At 47.5% G+C, this 20,138-nt stretch overlaps 1 protein-coding gene across 1 annotated transcript in view; it reads left to right on the top strand.

Annotated features, from left to right (window-relative positions):
• The first annotated feature begins 6,421 nt into the window (after positions 1–6,421).
• The window catches only part of LOC122367369 (TM2 domain-containing protein CG11103-like), a 72,655-nt gene continuing 58,938 nt past the window's right edge, over positions 6,422–20,138 (top strand). Inside the window, exon 1 of the mRNA XM_043344450.1 lies at positions 6,422–6,452. The gene's annotated coding sequence lies outside the window, so the exon portion shown is untranslated. The remainder of the gene's footprint in view (positions 6,453–20,138) is intronic.

Raw genomic sequence — 20,138 nt, 5'->3', positions numbered from 1 at the left:
TATAAAGTATAAACAGAAGTGGTCCCAAAATTGATCCCTGAGGGACTCCAATATCAATTGGAAGGAAGGATGAACGCATGCCATTTATTTCCACACACTGGGTACGGTCACTGAGATATGAGTGAAACATCATATGGGCATCTTCAGAAATACCGTAGGATAGGGTGGGGTAATTTGAACATGTGGGGCAATTTGAACATAGTGTGAATAACAGAAATTTACGGAAAATCCATAAGTGGCATGACAATAAGACCAATAAGAGCAATTATCGTAACTAAAAGGGCTATCATATGAACGGGGTTTAAAGTTTCAGGGAATGAAGATGTTGACGCACAGTGTAAAAAATCAATTTCGCAAGGAAAAACGCCTAACAACACGTCATTGCAACTTCATTGCAGCGCAAAATCTTGCATTGCTAGCGCCTAATACGCAACGGCTTTTGTTGTATAATGACCTAATCAGTGCCTTCAATCCAAGAAATTTGCTTTTGAACCCTGTTTTTAAAAATGGCAAAATAACTTTTAGCGTGGGGTAATTTGAACATAACGGGTGTCTACTAATTTTTGGCACAAAACTAAATGTCTCATAAATCACATATATTTTGCTCAAACGTCACCAAACTTCACACATGGTTGGAAGCACTCATACTTAACGCTATCTGATCAGTGCAGGCTGCTGTTGACTCCTCGTCGCTCGGCACGGCGCACGCGCTCCGGGACCCTCTCCATCATGGTGCGCGGCACCTCCTCTCGGATCGAACGAATAACCCTCTGAATACTGTTCTTCAGCTGGACTTCTGATGCCGCTCTCCATCCGCCCTTGTAAACTTCCTGCTTGACGATGCCCCAGAAGTCATCGATGGGGCGCAGCTGAGGCACGCAGGGCGTGTTTTCATCACGCGCAACAAACGGCACCCCAGCCTCCTCCAGAAGGGTGACCGTTTTCTTGGCATAGTGGGCCGCTGCCAGGTCTGGCCAAAAGATAAACCCACCATGAGGGTACTGTTCTCTCAAAAATGGGAAAAGTTTCTTCTGGAGACACTCTTGGCGGTAGAAGTCGCCCCCTACGTTGGTGCGGCTCGGGCAGATGACAGGGCTTGACACCCCCTGGGAGAGATCGCCACCCAGACGAGAAGCTTTCTCGGGAACTTTCCCACAGGCCGGAATCTGACGTCATTCGGTACGTCTCCTCCAGGGCCAGCGTAGAAGCCGGAGTTTGCGGGCATATCACATCCTGAGAACGTAAAATAGCTCTCATCATCCATGACCACCTCTAGTTCGGCGTTCCTCGAGAACGACCCACGGGCCAGCCGTCTTATCCGGGTCTTCTGCCGCTTTTCTTGCTCAGGAGTGACCTCGGGCACCTTGATCCCTTTCGTATACTTTATGTTGTTATCATGAAGGATTTTCGCCACATACTGATGAGATACGCCAAAACGCCGGGCCAGCACGCGCAGGGATGTTCCAACGCGTCCCTTGGCGGCATTCAAAAGAAGGCGCTTCTTCTGGGGCCCAAGTTTGGAGGGTTTTGCGCCAGCTTTCCCTTTACCGGCGTGCTTACTGCTACCCCTTGTCTCAATGTTCTTTTATATACGGTAGGCAGTTCTTCTCGACACTCCTGCTACCTCCAGCCGTGATACAAGCTCGCTTTTTGGTAGGAAATGGTGTTCTTTGGCAAAATCGGCCACAAATTCATGAACCTGCGTTTTAGTCAAAGTCTCCATGATAAGTGAATATTGCACGAAATTAAAATAAAAATGTTGTGGCGAGTGCACAATTGTTAGGTCTTCATATGCAAAGAATTTCAGTGACATTGGGTGACGTCAGTGTAAATAAAAATAAATCAAACTTTTGTGCCAAAAATTAGTAGACACCCGTTAGTGTGATAATTTGAATGAAGACAGGGATAGCTCCGAAAAAACAACGCTCCCAGTTTTTTTTGCCAATATTTTCGACCCAAGGCAGTAGCAGATAAGTGATGCCAGTTTAGAAAATTTACGTCTAATATCCGTCTAATGATGCACCAGCAAATGGAGGCCACCTTTTTGCTAATATTTTTTGCTAACGTAGCGGCGCCCATCTACGACTTTTAACCCGCGCCGTGCTGGTGGTCTGAGTTTTCCGTGTCGTGCTAGGGGGGGGGGGGGAGGTCACGTCCCCTCGTCTAACTCGGCTCCTAGGTCGCGTAGAACTAGAGACACGCGGTAAGCGGTTTTCTAGGTTAGGTCAAATAAGGTCAGGTCACCAAAGGTCATCAAAGGTAAAATGTTGCCTATTTCAACAATTTTCGAAACGCCGGCACATAGCTCGGAAACCAATAGAGCTATAGTGCCGCGGTAAAGCGCATTCAATAGCCCTTTCAAAGGTGCTTCTGTGAACTGCCCTCAGAATTGACCTCTGGTCAACGGTCTAGCCTCCAGAGGGCAAAAACTCTAAAAATAGCAGTTTTACGAACGATGTTTTCCTGCAATAGCTTTTGACTCAAGAGAGGCTCGACATTACGTTTGCCAGCATCGCGTTTCTGTCGTCGAGACGCGTCGAATGGACTATAGGATGACCTTGAAAGGTAATTTTGACAATTTGACCTCAGGTCAAGGTCATGACCTCACCGGGAAATGTCATGTTGCATATCAGTCGATCTGTATCGTCAAGCTGAACACAACGGAGGTGTTTTTATCGTTCTAGCATATGTATCTATCAAAAGTTATTTTCAAAAAACTGTTCAGGACCTTTCATGACCTGGGATGACCTGTGGGACACAAGGAATGGTCACAGGTGCAATTTTCTTATTCAGTGTGTTGATTTTACATGTATCCTAATGCTTGCGATTGTCTAGAATGGCGCTCGTCCAAAAGCCTTTCAGTTGTCTCACATAAACTTAGGTATACCTACCCGGTATACCTAATGGAGATTGGAGAGGTCGCAAAACTGACTTGACCTTAGCCCTCGGTATAGCAATGGTGAGCATTTTAACATTCTGGGGTTAGGTCACTTGTCATGACCTGGTGACCTGCCGTTGCATGACCCGGGCCTGACACTTTCACAACATGTGCAAAAAGGTGCATGATAATGTGTGCTGAAAACGGCGGCGCTGCGCACAGCTGTTTTTTTCAGATATTTGCGAAAAACCTGAGGGGGAGCATGACAACGTCCCACACCACGGCGCGGGTTCGACGACTCTCGATTTTGACGACGGTTTGGCGCCCCTTCCAGGGGTGTAGGATCGCAAAATAGGTTGGGGGGGCTGAACCCCGGACGCCGGTGGGGCGGCGACGAAAGGTGCTGAGCGGGGGGGGGGGAGGAAAAAACCAGCAGTGGAAAAGGTGTTGACCGGGGGGGGGGGGGGAGGGAGCGTGGACCGTGGTGGTGAAAAGCGGGTCTATGACTTGAGGGATATGACTTAATCTCCCCCTGGATCCAAGTTCAGGCTTATAAAATAAGGCGTAGGTATTTATATTCCGGCTCAACGTTTTGCAACCACATTTATGCAGTGTATGTTCCCGCTCTTTTCAAATGCAAAGTGATGCCACTAAAACGGTATATGTATGCTCTTCTTATACTTAAGGCTGATGAGAGATTCAATTTCTTGATTGATTCAGTATTTAGATTCCTATCCCCTAGTTTGGCAAACTGTTTCAGGGGTTCCTTGGAGGTACCCCTGCACTTTCCTAAAATCTAGATACTCATTTTTTCACCAATCACCCACTTCATTTCGGAAGGGTCAAGTTTTTGTGTAAAGATTGTAGACTGTTTAATGGCTCCCTTTTGGCTGTTTCAGGGACCTCCTCGACTACTTCTATAGCCACAATAGCGGTATCGACAAAGTAGGCGGATCGTGCTCGGTAAAACAGGACAGTCACAGAACAATTTCTGCTGTAGTATTTCGCAAAACCCCCGCATTCTGCATATCATTGGAAGCAAAATTTTGATTTTAAAGTTGTAGGTCGTGTAGCCACACGAATACTCCCAAAATGCACGAAACAATTGCACGCATATACCTAGGATTTGGCCAAGGGGGGGGGGGGCGGAGGATCCCGGGGGGCCTCCTCTCTACAGGGCGCCTCCTCTCTACAGAGGGCAAGGGAGGATCTAGGCGAACGTTTTGTGGGGGGGGGGGGGGGTCGTTTTACAGGTCGGCCGACATGCCGGGTCTGATGGATGAATTCTGACGAACGGGGGAGGGGGAGCGAGTATGTCGAGATCAAAAGGCATTTCGTCTTCGTCGTTTCTAAGATGAAGCTTTATCGTTATAAGTCACTCGGCTCAGTAGTTTTAGTTAAATCCACCTATACAAGTGCGTCGCCACGGATTTCTTACTGGGAGGGGGGAGGGGCGTATCGACCGACTTAAAAACCCCGAGAAGTTGATATTGTTACCGCACTTTTAGCCTAATGCATTCGTAGCATATACAGTAGCGATCTCTCTATTGACCTGTTAACGAACCGGCGGCGCGAAGCGCTGCGAAAGCCGAAAATTTGCAAAAAAAAAACGTTTGTCAAAAGTAAAACACAGCTCCAAAACACAAATTTTACGACCCTTTTAGTATGCTAGTACAAGCCGGAGTTCCTTAACAGTATAGGTAGTCGACTACAGAATGATGTTCCACTTTTCACAGGCAAATATTTGCCTGGAGTGGTAGGCTGTGCCGCATCACACGGGCTGAGTTCACAAATTATAACTTTGTCCTAATGCTCACAATCGACAGGCGCTGAATTGCGTGATAAACGGCACAACTAGCGCTCCAGTCAACTGATAGCTTCTGAGGAGTGGAACATCATTCTGTAGTCGACTATACACTTAAGGAATTTTGATTCAATTTGACAGGGTTGGTGTTATTACAGTCACGACCTTTTTTATTGTTTGGTGTATGAGTCGGAGGCGCGGAGCGCCGAGAAAATTTGCAAAAGCATTTGTCAAAACACTGCTCCAAATCACAAATTTCACAACTCTTTTAGTATGGTAGTACAAGCCGGAGTCCCTTCACACTCCACAGTACACATATGAATTCCGATTCAATTTGACACGGTTGGTTGGTGTAATTACAGTCACGATCTCGTATTGACCTGTACGTACACAAATTTGCAAAAAAAAATCAAAACACAGAGGGGCCTCCTCTCTAGAGAGGACCACCTCTCTACTGTGGGCCTCCTCTTTTCACAGGGCCTCTCAACTACAGAAGACCTCCTCTCTACAGAGGACTTCCTTTCTACGGAGGGTCTATCTCTTTCAGAGGGCACCTTTTCTTCAGAGGACCTCCTCTCTAGTCTCTACAGGGGACCTCCTCTCTACAGAGGACCTCATCTCTGCAAAGAGCCTCCGGCCTCCCCTCTACTGAGAAAGTCCTCTCTACAGACGGCATCCTCTCTTCAGAGGGCCTTCTGCTTTCAGGCGGTCTCCTTTCTACAGAGGGCCTCCTCTCTACACAGGGCCTTCTTTCTACAGATGGTCTCTTCTCTACAGAGGGCCTCCTTTCTACAGAGGGCCTCCTTTCTACAGAGGGCCTCCTCTCTACAGAGGGGCCTCCTCTTACAGAGGGCCTCCTCTCTACTGAGGAGTCAGAGGGGCACTAGCGGTCAGACACAGACACTAGCAGTTATTCACAGGAGGCCCCAGGAAGTAAGAAGGACCCTAGCTGTCAGGCTGTTCACAGGCCCTGAATATCCTGACGTGATTTTTGGGATTCCCTTGAATTTCTTTCGCCTCCGACGTGATTTTGGCCCCGTGGCCTTCGGCCCACGGGGGCCTCCTCAAAACCCCGAGGGGGGGGGGCACCCCGTCCATCTTGGGTACGTCCCTGAACAATTGTCCTCATCGTTCGTCCTACCGTCCGAGTTCCACCCACATGGCCTTGCTTGCACCCACCCCTACATAAACGAAACGAAGCTGTCAAGTGTCGCGCCTTTGTTTTGTTGTTTTTTTTCTGCTTTCTGCGCCGCTTTAGCGTGCGTTCGGCATCCGGAAAATATCGTTTGGATATTCTCGGCCGGAAAATTATTGGTGGGTGCCTATCTTCAACATGTCTCGTTATCGCGATACCGAACGTAATCCCCGATAATTATCGCTGATCCCGGATAATTTTCCCTGATTATCCGGATGCCGAACGCACGCATAGTAACATCCAAAGGTTTTGTGCTGTATCGTCAGCTGATTATGCCTGCGATGGCGTCAAATTCCGTAAAAATGATTTGGCCTTTTTCTGAAGGCGAGACATAAGAGATATCTTAGAAAAAAATGGAAAAACAGTTAAAGGTTAGTGAATGTGCAAATTTCTTTCACCAAATCCATTTAAGATAATGCCAGTTTATTTTTATTCATTATGACGTTATCATTTTAAAGATTTGACATAATCATAAACATTATCAGCTGACGATATTTCACCGGCCTTGATTTCACCTCTATTTTACTCAAATTTAACTAGTTTTGTTACAAAAACGGTGTGACAACGTTCGGGAGGTGAGATAACCGTTCTTGTAGAATACCGCCCGCAACCGAAGTTGCTTGGTGACGCCTGCTGTACTCGCGTCCTAACATGTTGACCAACTGATTATTTCAGGCTTGCTAAAACCACAGTTGATTTTTATGTGTACCTTCCTGGTTTTGTTTTGCTAGTATGTTCTTTCTAATGACTTGAAAGTCATTTTATAAATTAAATTTACTCCCTCCATTGCAATGCACATTTTCAAAGCCCCAGTTAGTTTTAAGGCCAAAATTGGGTAGTTAGTCGTAAAGCAGAGAGGCGCTTTACCCAGACTCCAGAGATGCTTTCTAATCGGACCAAACCAAACCAAACCTAACCAAACCTGACCTAAACTCACCTACAACCTACAACCAAAAACCTGCAACCACCTACACCCTACAGCCAAACCTACAGCGCATCTCCTTGGTTGCAAAAAGAAGTGTGACGCCTGCTTTACTACTACCCAAAATTGTAACTTTGCCAAGTTGAGCTTTCTTTAATTTGTCCATATTTTATAATGTTGGGGGGGCTGCCTGGCAAGTTGGGGGGGGGGCTGACCAGCAGGTTGGGGGGCTGAAGCCCCCCCCAACTGTATAGGATCCTACGCCCCTGGCCCCTTCGTATGAAGCGCCCCAGATTGCCAGGTCGCCCCTATTTTGACTTGCCGCCCCCCCCCCCCCCTCCCGAAAAATCCTGGATCCGCCCCTGCTGGAAGTAACGATATTGGTCTATAGTTACTAAAAATATGTTTGTCGCCGGCTTTATAAATTGGTTTTATAACTGCTTGTTTTAATAATGTCGGAAAGACACTATTCTCAAGACACAGTTTGTACAATTTGTACAATTTGTACAATTTGTACCATTGTACAATTTGTACCATTATAGCACTGAATGTTGATTTAAATATTTTGGTATTTATTTTATCATGACCACCTCCCACATTTCGCATATCATGAACAATCTTCTTTACTTCTTCCTCATCTGTTCTACACAATTCACGTAGCGGAGTTCCTTCAAAGTTAGGAAGATAATCTATCGGATCTTTATTGGAATGGTTAATGTTATTTTTAAGCTTCCTTCCAACGCTGGTAAAGTAGGAATTGAAGCTTTCGGCAATGTTTTTAGGGCCTTCCACCAGGCCACTATCGGTTTTAAATGCTTCTGGCAATCTGGTGTTATCCGGAGCACTTGATGTTAGTTCCTTAATGATGCCCCAAGTCTTTTTGGAATCCGAAGTTTTTAGGTTATTTTATATGGTGTATGCTGCTTTGCGCGCAATAAGTGCCGTTCTTTCAGTTTCAGCTGCCAAACTATTGTTTCCAAATAAAGTCGCTAGGAACAGCGGGGTTCCCAAAAAGTAAACAAAAGTAAAAGTCTAATATCTTGAAAACCGGTGGTGTGTATTTTTCGGTGAAATTTGGTAGATATTCGTTTTCGCTCTTTCTGAACCGAGCGACATCACTTTCATGCCAATTCATTAACTTTTTTGAAGGTGGGAGGGTCCCTTTAATCTTGTTAGAGAGCTCAAAAGTCATTTTCACGTATGATCTTCCTGCTTTGCAAATCAAAGTTCTCATATCAATAGAAAGCCCTGCATCGATAGTACATTTAGATCGAACATACCAAATATTTTAGCCCCAGTGACGTCGTCGACGTGTCTGAGCACTGTGGGTAATCTCGCGTAAATGTTATATGCGTTCGGGCCCTAATAATGCATGAACCTTGTTTGTTTACAACCGAAAGCTATTGCATATTGCCAATTGCAAATTGGTTGACGCCTGCCCCACCGTCACTGACGTAAGTGGGCATTTCATGATATTTCAAATGTGCTGAATATAATTGTAGGTTGCAAACAATGTAAACCCTTGTGCAAATACGTGAAAAGCAGGATGGAAATAAGGTTTGCGACGTCGTCGCACCAAATTGAAATCAAAGATTTTTACTTGACTTTTGAGTGTGCCAGTGCTCAAGTTGCAGTGCTTAATGTTTCAGGAGGTATCAAACCCGACGTCCAAGGTACCTGCCGAGGGTATTAGTAGAGCAGACATCACACGAAGGTTCTCCAACCAAGGAGAGGCGCTGTACCCGGAGGTGCTTCTAAACAAACCTAACCTGACCTGACCCTGGCCCTGTTTCACCGGTGCTAGCAGCATGCTGCTATCACGTTTCGCGAGCTGACGTCATGTCATGACGCCATGCTGTTGACGTGATGTGTAGTTCCGGCGCACGATTGCCGCGACCTTGGCGGCGGCATTAAGTGACGTATGAGCCTAAAAGTAAGAGTGTACACAGTCATGATAGTAAATTTATTTTTAATATATATTTTCTTAATATGATGTATTTAAAAGAAGTTGGGTTTAAGAAAAATTTGGATGTAAACTTTGAACGTAAACTTTGTTGATGACGTAAAACAATATTGCGGCAATCGTACGCCAGAATTGCCCCTTACGTCAGCAGTATGACATCATCACATTACGTCAGCTCGCGCAATTTGATAGCAGCGTGCTGCTATCACCGGTGAAACAGGGCCCTAACCTAACCTACAAACCTACAACCTGCAAACTTACAAACCTACAACCTACAGACCTACAACCTACAAACCTACGCTACAGCCTGCAAACCTATAACACCTCTCCTTAGAGTTTCCATTTTTGGAAACTCAGTCTCCATAAATAGGTACCGTAAAATGGGGTGTTCAGGGACAGTTTTGAGGTGTTTTGTTATAGGTATAACTCAAGAAGGGTTGGGGATAGAGGCATCAACTTGTTAGCATTTTATGTGGAATTTGGTGCTTTACATGCCTGCTACATTAAAGTTTTAAAAATATATACATGCATATTATTTTTATTATTTTTTATCACTGTCCCTTAGCACCCCAATGTGGGGTGTTAATGGACACCTATATTATTCCAAGAAATGGTCATCAAATGCCCACGATTGGGGTGTGAAAGGGCACACAATTTATTTATTGAAATGTTTTGCATATTCTGTCACAAAACAAGTCAGGTTCATTCACCACTAATGGCCTTTTTAGCCAAGTATGCGTAATGCAGTTTACGCTTCTGGAAAATGTGCTAATTATAAGGTAAACAGAACCAAAAAGTACCCTTCTGTCATCAACAAAACCCATTTTGAAGCTAGTACTTGTCTTTATGTGGCCCTCTTTGTTTTGGCCTTTTTATGATGACATCACATTTACCTATATCAGTCTGCATTGACCCATCATTGTATAAGAGAGTGTTAAAGGGACTATCCCACCTTCTAAAATGTTGTTAAAACCAGTTAAATTGTGCCCGACTTTATAGATTGGATGACCAGAGCCCTGATCGGCGGCCGGCTAGTACTCTTGCCCGCGCTCACATACGTGCACGTTACCCCGGCAACGGGCTATTGACCAATGAGAAGCGAGAAAAGTGTTACGTCACTGCGATTTTTCATATACCTGTGCCCCCCGGACGTGACGTAGTGTGCTCGCGCGCGTGCAGGGTCTCTGCGATCGAAAAAGAGCGCTAGCAGCGCGCCACTCGACGCCGCAATTGTCAAAAGCGGCGTGTTAGTATGCTTTATTATGAATGATGTGTGTAAAAGTGAGTTTTTATGTTGTTAATTCGGAGGAAATGGTTGAAATAAATTAGGTTATTTTTATTTCTGTTGGTTGGAGTTTTTATTCAAAAGATTTCGGTCTATACCATTGATATTTACTGAAAATACCTTCGTTTGAATAAATTGCAGATATTTGGCAACTGAAGTGTTAGGTAAGCCTAAATGATGTGTAAAAAGGTAAGAGACACCCTGATTATCATTTGAGAAACGAAAATATATGAACTTTCCTTATAAGACTCGCTCAATATGCTACTCCGCGGTTTATGCCCCGAGGGTGTCCGAGGGTTCCCGTTAGTTTGTCGTTGGCGCTCGGCTCGCGCGCGAGCCGACGTCACCGCCTGTGACGTCGGCTCGCGAAATACGTCATACCCTGCACACAAAATAGCCGGCTGCCGAACAGCGCTATAGCCCTGATCGGAGCGCTGTTCGGCAGCCGGCTATTTTGTGTGCAGGGTATGACGTATTTCGCGAGCCGACGTCACAGGCGGTGACGTCGGCTCGCGCGCGAGCCGAGCGCCAACGACAAACTAACGGGAACCCTCGGACACCCTCGGGGCATAAACCGCGGAGTAGCATATTGAGCGAGTCTTAGGAGGAAAATTCATATATTTTCGTTTCTCAAATGATAATCAGGGTGTCTCTTACCTTTTTCCATATCATTTTGGCTTACCTAACACTTCAGTTGCCAAATATCGGCAATTTATTCAAGCGAAGGTATTTTCAGCAAATATCAATGGTATAGACCGAAATCTTTTGAATAAAAACTCCAACCAACAGAAATAAAAATAACTTAATTTATTCAAACCATTTCCTCCAAATAAACAACATAAAAACTCACTTTTACACGCATCATTCATAATAAAGCATACTAACACGCCGCTTTTGACAATTGCGGCGTAGAGTGGCGCGCTGCTAGCGCTCTTTTTCGATCGCAGAGACCCTGCACGCACGCGAGCACACTACGTCACGTCCGGGGGGCACAGGTATATGAAAAATCGCAGTGACGTAACACTTTCCTCGCTTCTCATTGGTCAATAGCCCGTTGCCGGGGTAACGTGCACGTATGTGAGCGCGGGCAAGAGTACTAGCCGGCCGCCGATCAGGGCTCGGCAGCCGGCTAGTACTCTTGCCCGCGCTCACATACGTGCACGTTACCCCGGCAACGGGCTATTGACCAATGAGAAGCGAGAAAAGTGTTACGTCCCTGCGATTTTTCATATACCTGTGCCCCCCGGACGTGACGTAGTGTGCTCGCGCGCGTGCAGGGTCTGTGCGATCGAAAAAGAGCGCTAGCAGCGCGCCACTAGACGCCGCAATTGTCAAAAGCGGCGTGTTAGTATGCTTTATTATGAATGATATGTGTAAAAGTGAGTTTTCATGTTGTTTATTTGGAGGAAATGGTTGGAATAAATTAAGTTATTTTTATTTCTGTTGGTTGGAGCTTTTATTCAAAAGATTTCGGTCTATACCATTGATATTTACTGAAAATACTTTCGCTTGAATAAATTGCAGATATTTGGCAACTGGAGTGTTAGGTAAGCCTAAATGATATGTAAAAAGGTAAGAGACACCCTGATTATCATTTGAAAAACGAAAATATATGAATTTTCCTTAAAAGACTCGCTCAATATGCTACTCCGCGGTTTATGCCCCGAGGGTGTGCGAGGGTTCCCGTTAGTTTGTCGTTGGCGCTCGGCTCGCGCGCGAGCCGACGTCACCGCCTGTGACGTCGGCTCGCGAAATACGTCATACCCTGCACACAAAATAGCCGGCTGCCGAACAGCGCTCAGCACTGGCGGTCGCAGCCGCTAGCAAAAGGGGGGCCAAAGTCACACTCGCGGGACATAACATTTATCCGTCACCGGAGGGGGGGGGGGGGGTGATCGGCTAATTTTTTACGCCGCGTGGTTAGCATTACTTATGCTTCATCCATCTCATTCTTGCGTGATATCTTTAAGCTCAATGTAAGGCAAAATCACCAGTTCCATTTCTCGTCCCACGGTGTTTCCACCGGTCAGGCCACTGCACGGTGCACCATGACGACGGATTGGTGTAGTATATGCTGGAAGGTCGGACACGCGGATGCATGACCTTACCACTATAAAACAATTCGGAAAAGTACAGATACCTCTTGCTTTGAACAAGCATGTGAAACCCAGAGAGCATTTTCAGACTATGACATTTACCAATAGGTATAGTTGTGTGGCGGCGGGAGAGAGTTGGTAGACCGACCTCTGGAGACCCCCACAGGTTCCTGGTTTTCAAAATTATTGGCATCTGAGGGCCGTGCGCGACTTCTGCGGGGCTTCGCAACGGCTCTATTGGGGCTCACTCAACCTGCCTAGTCCTACTGCTCCTTATGGCTCCTTATGGCTCAGGGCCAGTCTTTTTAGACTGGCCCTGAGCCATAAGGAGTCGACTTAATCAGTCACTGCCAGCCCCAGAACCCATACCGGCTCATGGGGCCCCGACGTCGAAATAGGAGGGAATCTGCGCGGGACCATCAGGACGTAAAGTAACCTCGATCAGGACCAACGTAAGGCTGTGCAGGAGTCTGCGTGAGCCCTGTGATCTTCAGAAGCCCACCCATGTATGTTTTCACTTAGAGGCCAGTTTAGGGCCCTCAGAGACCAGTACAGGGCCTGCAAACTGCAAAGGCCAGTAGTTTGAGACCATCAGAGACCGAGTTGGGCTCTCAGAGGCTAATGTGGGTCCTTACTCAGTACAGGCCAACATGGGGCCCTCAGAGGTCAGCGTGGGCCCCTTAAAGACCGGCATGAGCCGCCGTTGGACCCCAGAGGCCAGCAGAGAGCCCTCAAAGGCCAAGATGGGCCCTCCTCAGAGGCCAATGCAGGCCCTTAGAGGCCGGCATCGGGTCTTCAGCAGCCAGTGCTAGGCCCTCATTGGCACCTAAATGTTCGTCTTGGGACACCAGAGACAGAAATAAGGCCACCAGAGACCGGTGTGAGACCCTCGACGCCGTTTGGGGTCCCTGAGGCCTGTTAGGGGCCCTCATGTGCCAGATGTGGGACCTCAGAGGTCGATGTGGGCTCTTAGTGGTCAACGTGGGCGCTTGACCGCCACTGAAGTTCCCTCAGAGGTCAGTTTAGGACTCTCAAAGACCGGTGTGGGAGCTATATTAATAGCTGGGCGTGGGATTTTTTAGCCTCATGACGATCGAATCAGGGCCAGGGCCCCATATACTATGGGGGCCCATCGGTTGCTTGAGTGGGAGGGGGCAAATGATATGATGGCCCCCTTTATGTGCCTTGGGGGGGGGCATGGCCCTGATGCCCCCCCCCCGCGACCGCCACTGTGTACACATTACACACAGGCCTCTGAGATTACATACTAGCTCATGCAAACTCTATGCAGGCCCCGGAGGTCCCACGCTAATCCTTAAGAAACCAAGCCGGCATACGGCGTCACCACCCGGCTTCTGAGATGCACAGCACCAACCCATGAGGTCTTACTTTAGTGTCGTAGAGCCACGCTCATTTGGCAGGGCCCACCCGCCACTACCGAAGAGGGTCTCATGCCAGCCATTGCTGGGCCTACGAGAGCCTCAAGTAAACCCACGCTGATATTCCATATAAGATCCGGCCATACTCGTGAGCCGGTGCCAGCGACGCTGACCGCCAAATTGACAGAATGCGAAACTGAACCCACTCATGACTGAAATTCACGTCCTTTGATGGCTCAAGAAAGAAAATGAAACATACAAAAAGCTTTTCTAGGACTTTTGTTCGATTTGAAAGGTTGGGCCAAAAGATAGTATGGCCCCACCTTTCAGCACCAAAGGGGGGGGGCCATGGCCCCCGTGGCCCCCCCCCCCCTGGGACCGCCAGTGGCGCTCAGGAACACGGGTCTGGCATTTATTTTTCATTAAACATCTTAGGCTTCCCATATTCCAAACAGTGGCGCAGCCAGAACTCTGGTGACGGGGGTGAGAGACGTTCGCGATGGGCCCCCCAGCAAAGTGGGCCCCCCTCAACCAAATGGGGGCCCTTACCAACAACGAAAGGTCAGGGCCCTGTTTCACCGGTGATAGCAGCACGCCGCTATCACGTTTCGCGAGCTGACGTCATGTCATGACGCCATACTGTTGACGTGATGGGCAGTTCCAGCGCACGATGGCCGCGACCTTGGCCGCGACATTAAGTGACGTATGAGCCTAAAAGTAAGAATTTATGCAGTCATGATAGTTTATTTACTTTTGATATATATTTTTCTAAGATGATGTATTTAAAAGAAGTTGGGTTTAAGGAAAATTTGGACGTAAACTTCGAACATTTAGTTGATGACGTAAAACAATATTGCGGCAATCGTGCGCCAGAATTGCCCCTTACGTCAGCAGTATGACGTCATCACATTACGTCAGCTCGCGCAATTTGATAGTAGCGTGCTGCTATCACCGGTGAAACAGGGCCCAGATCATTGTCATCATTACCAGTCAAATCGGGGAAAAGGACAAATATCTCTTGATCTGAAGAGGCACGTAAAAAACAACAGCATATTTACAGAAACACGACCATTCTGCCCATATTTGATGGACAGCGTGCAATTGATGGCCAGCGGCAACTCAAAGGGTCGGGCTAGGTCAAAAGGCTTTTAAAAAAGCTCAACGTCAGTTTTTCGACTATTACTTTTGATGGAGACGAGGTAGAGTTACGACATTGTCTTGAAGGTGTTAATCATCCATACGGATCGGTTGATGACCATCATGAACTTCTCAAGTAAGGGCATGACCTTGATATGCGGTCACATTTTGAAGTTGAACCTGTTATGTGAAATTATAGGTAGCTCATTCCATGCATGTTAACAAGAGAATGATGACAAAGTAAATGTCTCATAGTTTTTCTCACCAAAGTCCTTGCGAAAATTCTTAGCAAAACTGCTTGGGTAAAATGCGACTATTTAGATGATTTTGCCGGTTTTACCCTCTGCTCTGTTGCCAAGCCATTGACATGAGGCATTGAGGTCAAATCTTAAAAGCGAAAGCGTTTTGAAAGGCCTATCGAATGAGTTGTTCCGCAAAGCTCTAGCTCTTTGGTTCACGAGTTATACGGTTATTTGTGAAAAATATGAAAACAAGAATTTTTTCGTCGTAATCTTGTCTTTGTGTTGATCATAATTTTATCATAATTTCATCTTCAATGACCTCAGCGATGACCTAATCGAAAAATGACCTCTACTATTCTGAAGCATCCTATAGCTATCCGTTGCTTTTCTCGTCTTTCTAGCCGTCTTAAATTATGATCGGGTTTGGCCGATACCCCCCCCCCCCCCATGGCTGATTGCACGAGTTAGAGAGCTATCGAACCCACTTTCAGCGCGCTATAGCTTTTTATGTCCTCGAGTGTCGAAGTAGGCGAAACTTTTCTTTCGATGAACATGATGACGTGTGCTTTGGTCTGAACTGCAATATGACTGAAGTAATTTCTCCATGATTTTCGACGCTCTTTAGAAAGCCGCCTACCGCCGCACTTGTCGCTACGTGACCCTGGAGTCAGGTTAGAAGGAAATATTCAAACACCCCTCAGGGGCGTAAAACTGGGAGGCCTGGGTCCCTGCTCTGCGGGGCGCGGTCGAGCTAGGCTTGGGCCAGTTTGGGCTATTTACAAGCCCACGTTAAGCCCTCAAGAAGCTGCATAGACTATACGAGCACAGGCCTTCCAAGACTTCGGGGTTTAGATATCGACAATCGACATGGTCTTTTGAGGCCTGCGTGGTGGTATTAGAGGTCGGTGGGCACCTCAAAAGCCGGTGCAGGAGCCTCAAGTGTCAGTTTGGAGACATCATGGACCGGTGTGGGGTCCTGATAAATACCTAGGCGTCAAACCCCTAGACGTCGGGGTCGGGCCGGGCGGTGAGGCAGGCACAGGCCTGAGGAGAAGATTTCCAGATGTCGGCTTGGCAGGGCCCTGCATGGCTTTCTCAGAGGCTGACATATCGTACTGCGGGACCTCCGTCATAGGCGGCGGAACGGGGAGGGCACCGTGCCCCCTTTGATTTTTGCATTTTAACATTAGCCCTATGGGCGTTGCATGGAAAGAATGGGACCAAAAGTCGGCAGTGCCCCCCCCCCCCTTAATTGAAGGTGTTCCGCCGGTTCTGACCTCCATGAGCCTCAAAAACCTCTATGGGCCCCCTCACGCTTGGGGTAGGCTTCCTGAAGCATAAAATCTCTGAGTCTTGAGATGGGCCCATTAGACATGAACTGGGCCATCAATATACATGTGGTGAGTTGATTCTGAGGATGCAGCAGTCTTCCAGTACGCTGATGATACTCAATTGTTGGTGAGTGGCCCTCCAAACGACCTTAGGGGACTCATCTCGCGCTTGGAAGCGTCACTGGCGTCTCTCGACCATTGGTTCAGCGCAAATGCTCTAAAAGTAAACACTGCTAAAACTCAGCTCATGGTTTGCGGCAGTCGGCAAAATTTGAGTAGCATACCTGCTTTTACAGTTTCTTTTCGCGACACCAAACTAGTGCCATGCAAGCAGGTGGGCAGCCGGGGCGTTATCTTCGACGGCACCCTGTCCTGGGACGCGCATGTGTCCGAGCTCAGTCGCCGGTGCACGGGTCTCCTAATTGGCCTCTCCCATGTCCGCCACTATCTCCCCGACGGTGTCACCAAGACACTAGTGGTGGCTCTCGTCATGTCACGGGTCCAGTACTGTCTCTCCGTATTTGTTAATGGTAGCCAAAAGAACTTCGATCGCATTCAGAAAATTCTTGACTTTGCCGCTAGAGTCATTTTCGGTCGCCGTAAATTTGATCATGTCTCCCATCTCCGGGACCAACTCGGCTGGATGGCACCTAAAACAATGGCTGAATACCATACCCTTGTCACGGCGCACAAGGCCATCCAGAGAGGTGAACCCGAGGAGATTGCGACCCTATTTTCCAAAAATTCCAAAACACGAGCAAGGTCTAGTGTCTACTCGCCAAGACCACCTTTTCCACTTACCGCGACCCCGACTAGAGACCGGAAAACGTAGATTCGCCTACCGTGCCGCGGCGCTCCTAAATACTCTCCCCCTCGAGCTAACGCAGTTGCCTCCAGCCAGATTTGCCCGTGCTGTAAAAAAGGGGCTTAAGCCTAGCCAGAGTGGCGTAGCTAGCCTCATGACTCTTGGACTATGAAGGGCAAACGAGTCTGTGTGTATAGTTATGAACGCGGCTTCGTGCGGGTTACACCAAGTATGTGCGTGTTCGGCGTTCGCGTTGTGTACTTCGTATTCGTAAGTGTGTGTTTTCTTGTGAAGGTATCTCTTGTGTTATCTTCAACCAGCTCGGAGTGGACTCGGAGTGTAATCGCCACGCCGATTGTGGATTGCTCTTGATCGTCAATACATACATACATACATACATACCTATATAAAACATGATATCAGCTCAATCAGGATTGCGGTAGGCCCTCTCAGACCCAGACCAGGCACGGAGTACGGACCCTCCCACACATAGGATGATCCTTTCATTCCTGGGATGTCTTCTCAGGCCTGAACTGGGCCCTCTCAGACCTGAAATGGGCCCTTCTTAGGCCGGAAGTAGACTCTCTCAGGCCTCAAATAGGTCCTCTAGGGCCTGAAATGGACCCTCTCAGGCCTGACATTAGCCCTCTCAGATCTGAAATGGGCCCCTCTCAGGCCTCAACTAGGTCCTCTAGGGCCTGAAATTGGCCCTCTCAGGCCTGACATTAGCCCTCTCAGACCTGAAATTGGCCCTCTCAGACCTGAAATGGGCCCCCTCAGCCCGGAAATGGTTCCTAGCATGTCGAAAAGGGCCCCCTCATACCGTAACTGGGCCCTCTCAGGTCTGAAATGGTGCCTCTTATGCCTGAAATGGGCCCCTCTCAGCCCTCAAACGGGCCCTCTCTGGCCTCAAACGGGCCCTCTCAAGCTTGAAATGGGCCCCCTCATGCCTAAAATGGGCCCCTCTCAGGCCTGAAATGGGCCCTCTCAGGCCTGAAATGGTCCCTCTCAGGCCTGACATTAGCCCTCTCAGACCTGAAATGGGCCCCTCTCAGGCCTCAAATAGGTCCTCTAGGGCCTGAAATTGGCCCTCTCAGGCCTGACATTAGCCCTCTCAGACCTGAAAAATGGACCCTCTCAGACCTGAAATGGGCCCCCTCAGCCCGGAAATGTCGAAAAAGGGCCCCCTCATACCGTAACTGGGCCCTCCCAGGTCTGAAATGGTGCCTGAAATGGGCCCCTTTCAGCCCTCAAACGGGCCCTCTCTGGCCTCAAACGGGCCCTCTAGCCCCAAACAGGCCCTCTAGGGCATGAAATGGGCCCTCTCAAGCTTGAAGTGGCCCCTCTCAGGTCTCAAACATGCCCTCTAGGGCCTGAAATGGACCCATTCAGGCCTGAAATGGGCCCTCACAGGCATCAAATGGACCCTCTCAAGCCTGAAATGGGCCCCTCTCAGGCCTCAAACAGGCCCTCTAGGGCCTGAAATGGGCACTCTCAAGCTTCAAATGGGTCCCTTCAGGCCTGAAATGGGCCCCTTCAGGCCTAAAATGGGCCCTCACAGACCTGAAATGGGCCCTCTCAGGCCTGAAATGGCCCTCTCATGCCATGGAACGGGCCCTCCTAGGCCTTGGATTAGTTCAATCGGGTCTTGGATGTACCCTCTTAAATCATAAAATGAGACTATAAATCCTAAGGGGGGGGGGGGCTATACAGGCCTGAAAACTGTTTTTCAGTCCTATGACGGGCCTTGACGTTATGATAAAAAATTGTCAGGCTGCGCCGCTGCATAACGTTACAGTTCGAATCAACGGTGGGCCCCTAGGATAAGAGACGGGGGTGAGATCTCACCCCTTTCACCCCCCCCCCCCCTGGCTGCGCCACTGATTCCAAACACAAACTTTCAAATATGTGACGTCACAGCCCAAAATTACCTCCTTCCCCAGGCCACATTACTGTCATAAAGCTGATTCTTTTTACTCTGTAGGTACCACAACAAAGTTCAGACCAAGTTTTAAGCGATTTTTCAACGAACAAACCCATTTAAATCAGAATGACTAAACGAGGTGACGTCACACTAACGGTCGCTCCATGTTGAAGATAGGGCCTTGCACAAGGCCCATTTTCAAATGAAGGGAACGAATTTCTTCAACGCCAAGAGGCCGCGGGGGTTGCAACCTAGATAGATAGTGGTTTCTGAACCTCGCCGCAAACTTGGCTATCTCAACTCAAACCCCATGTTAAAGGTGGGATAGTCCCTTGAGTTTTGAGGTGCTTTGTTGTACAACTTAAGATGTGTTAGAGATGAAAGCATGAACTTGCCAGCATTTTATGTGGAATTTGATGTTTTCCATGCCTATTGAAAGCAAACTTTATGAAATTACATTTAGATATTATTTTTTTATTTTTTCTTCCCTGTCCATTAGCACCCCACATCCACCTCAAAATATGCATGTGTCCGGAAAAGAGGAAGAGGATGATGAATGAATGGATGGATTTGTATAAGTTTTTCAAGAAACATGTGCAATACATGTGACAAAACACCTATGCATTCATTTTACCTGTACACCTACTAGTTTATGTGGCACACACACAGAGTTTTGGAGATGTCTCAGTTTTGTGAAAATGTAGCATGATTTTCAAAACCATTTTTGAACCAAATCACTTGCATGAAAAACCATGCCATTTCGTCCTATAGTCAAGAACAAAACAGTGTCAACTACCACACTCAAGTTTTTATTTAACCTTCTCAAATTAGGAACTTAACATGACTCAAAGTTTTTCCCACGCAACTGTCCCTTATCACCCCACTGTCCCTTAAGGCTTAACACCCCATTTTATGGTACCATTCAGGAGCATTTTAAAGTGGTGAATATGAATGCATACGACAGCTTTCCGTGCAAAAAGACAAGGTGCTCTTGGTGTATCAGCACTTGTTTAAAGTGAATCAGTGGTCATACATGAAATCCATTCATCATTCACTCTTTTGCAAAAAAAAAAAAAAAAATCATGCGAAGATGTTATAGTTCGTTTTTCTAAGTTTGACCCTCACTATAAACGTCTCTTTTAACACAGCACGAGAATTGGTAGCTGAATTACTGAGA

This window comes from Amphibalanus amphitrite, unplaced genomic scaffold (genome assembly GCF_019059575.1).
Source record: "Amphibalanus amphitrite isolate SeventyFive unplaced genomic scaffold, NRLGWU_Aamphi_draft 000000F_arrow, whole genome shotgun sequence".
Taxonomy (NCBI): domain Eukaryota; kingdom Metazoa; phylum Arthropoda; class Thecostraca; order Balanomorpha; family Balanidae; genus Amphibalanus; species Amphibalanus amphitrite.
This window is presented reverse-complemented; position numbering and strand designations above follow the sequence as displayed.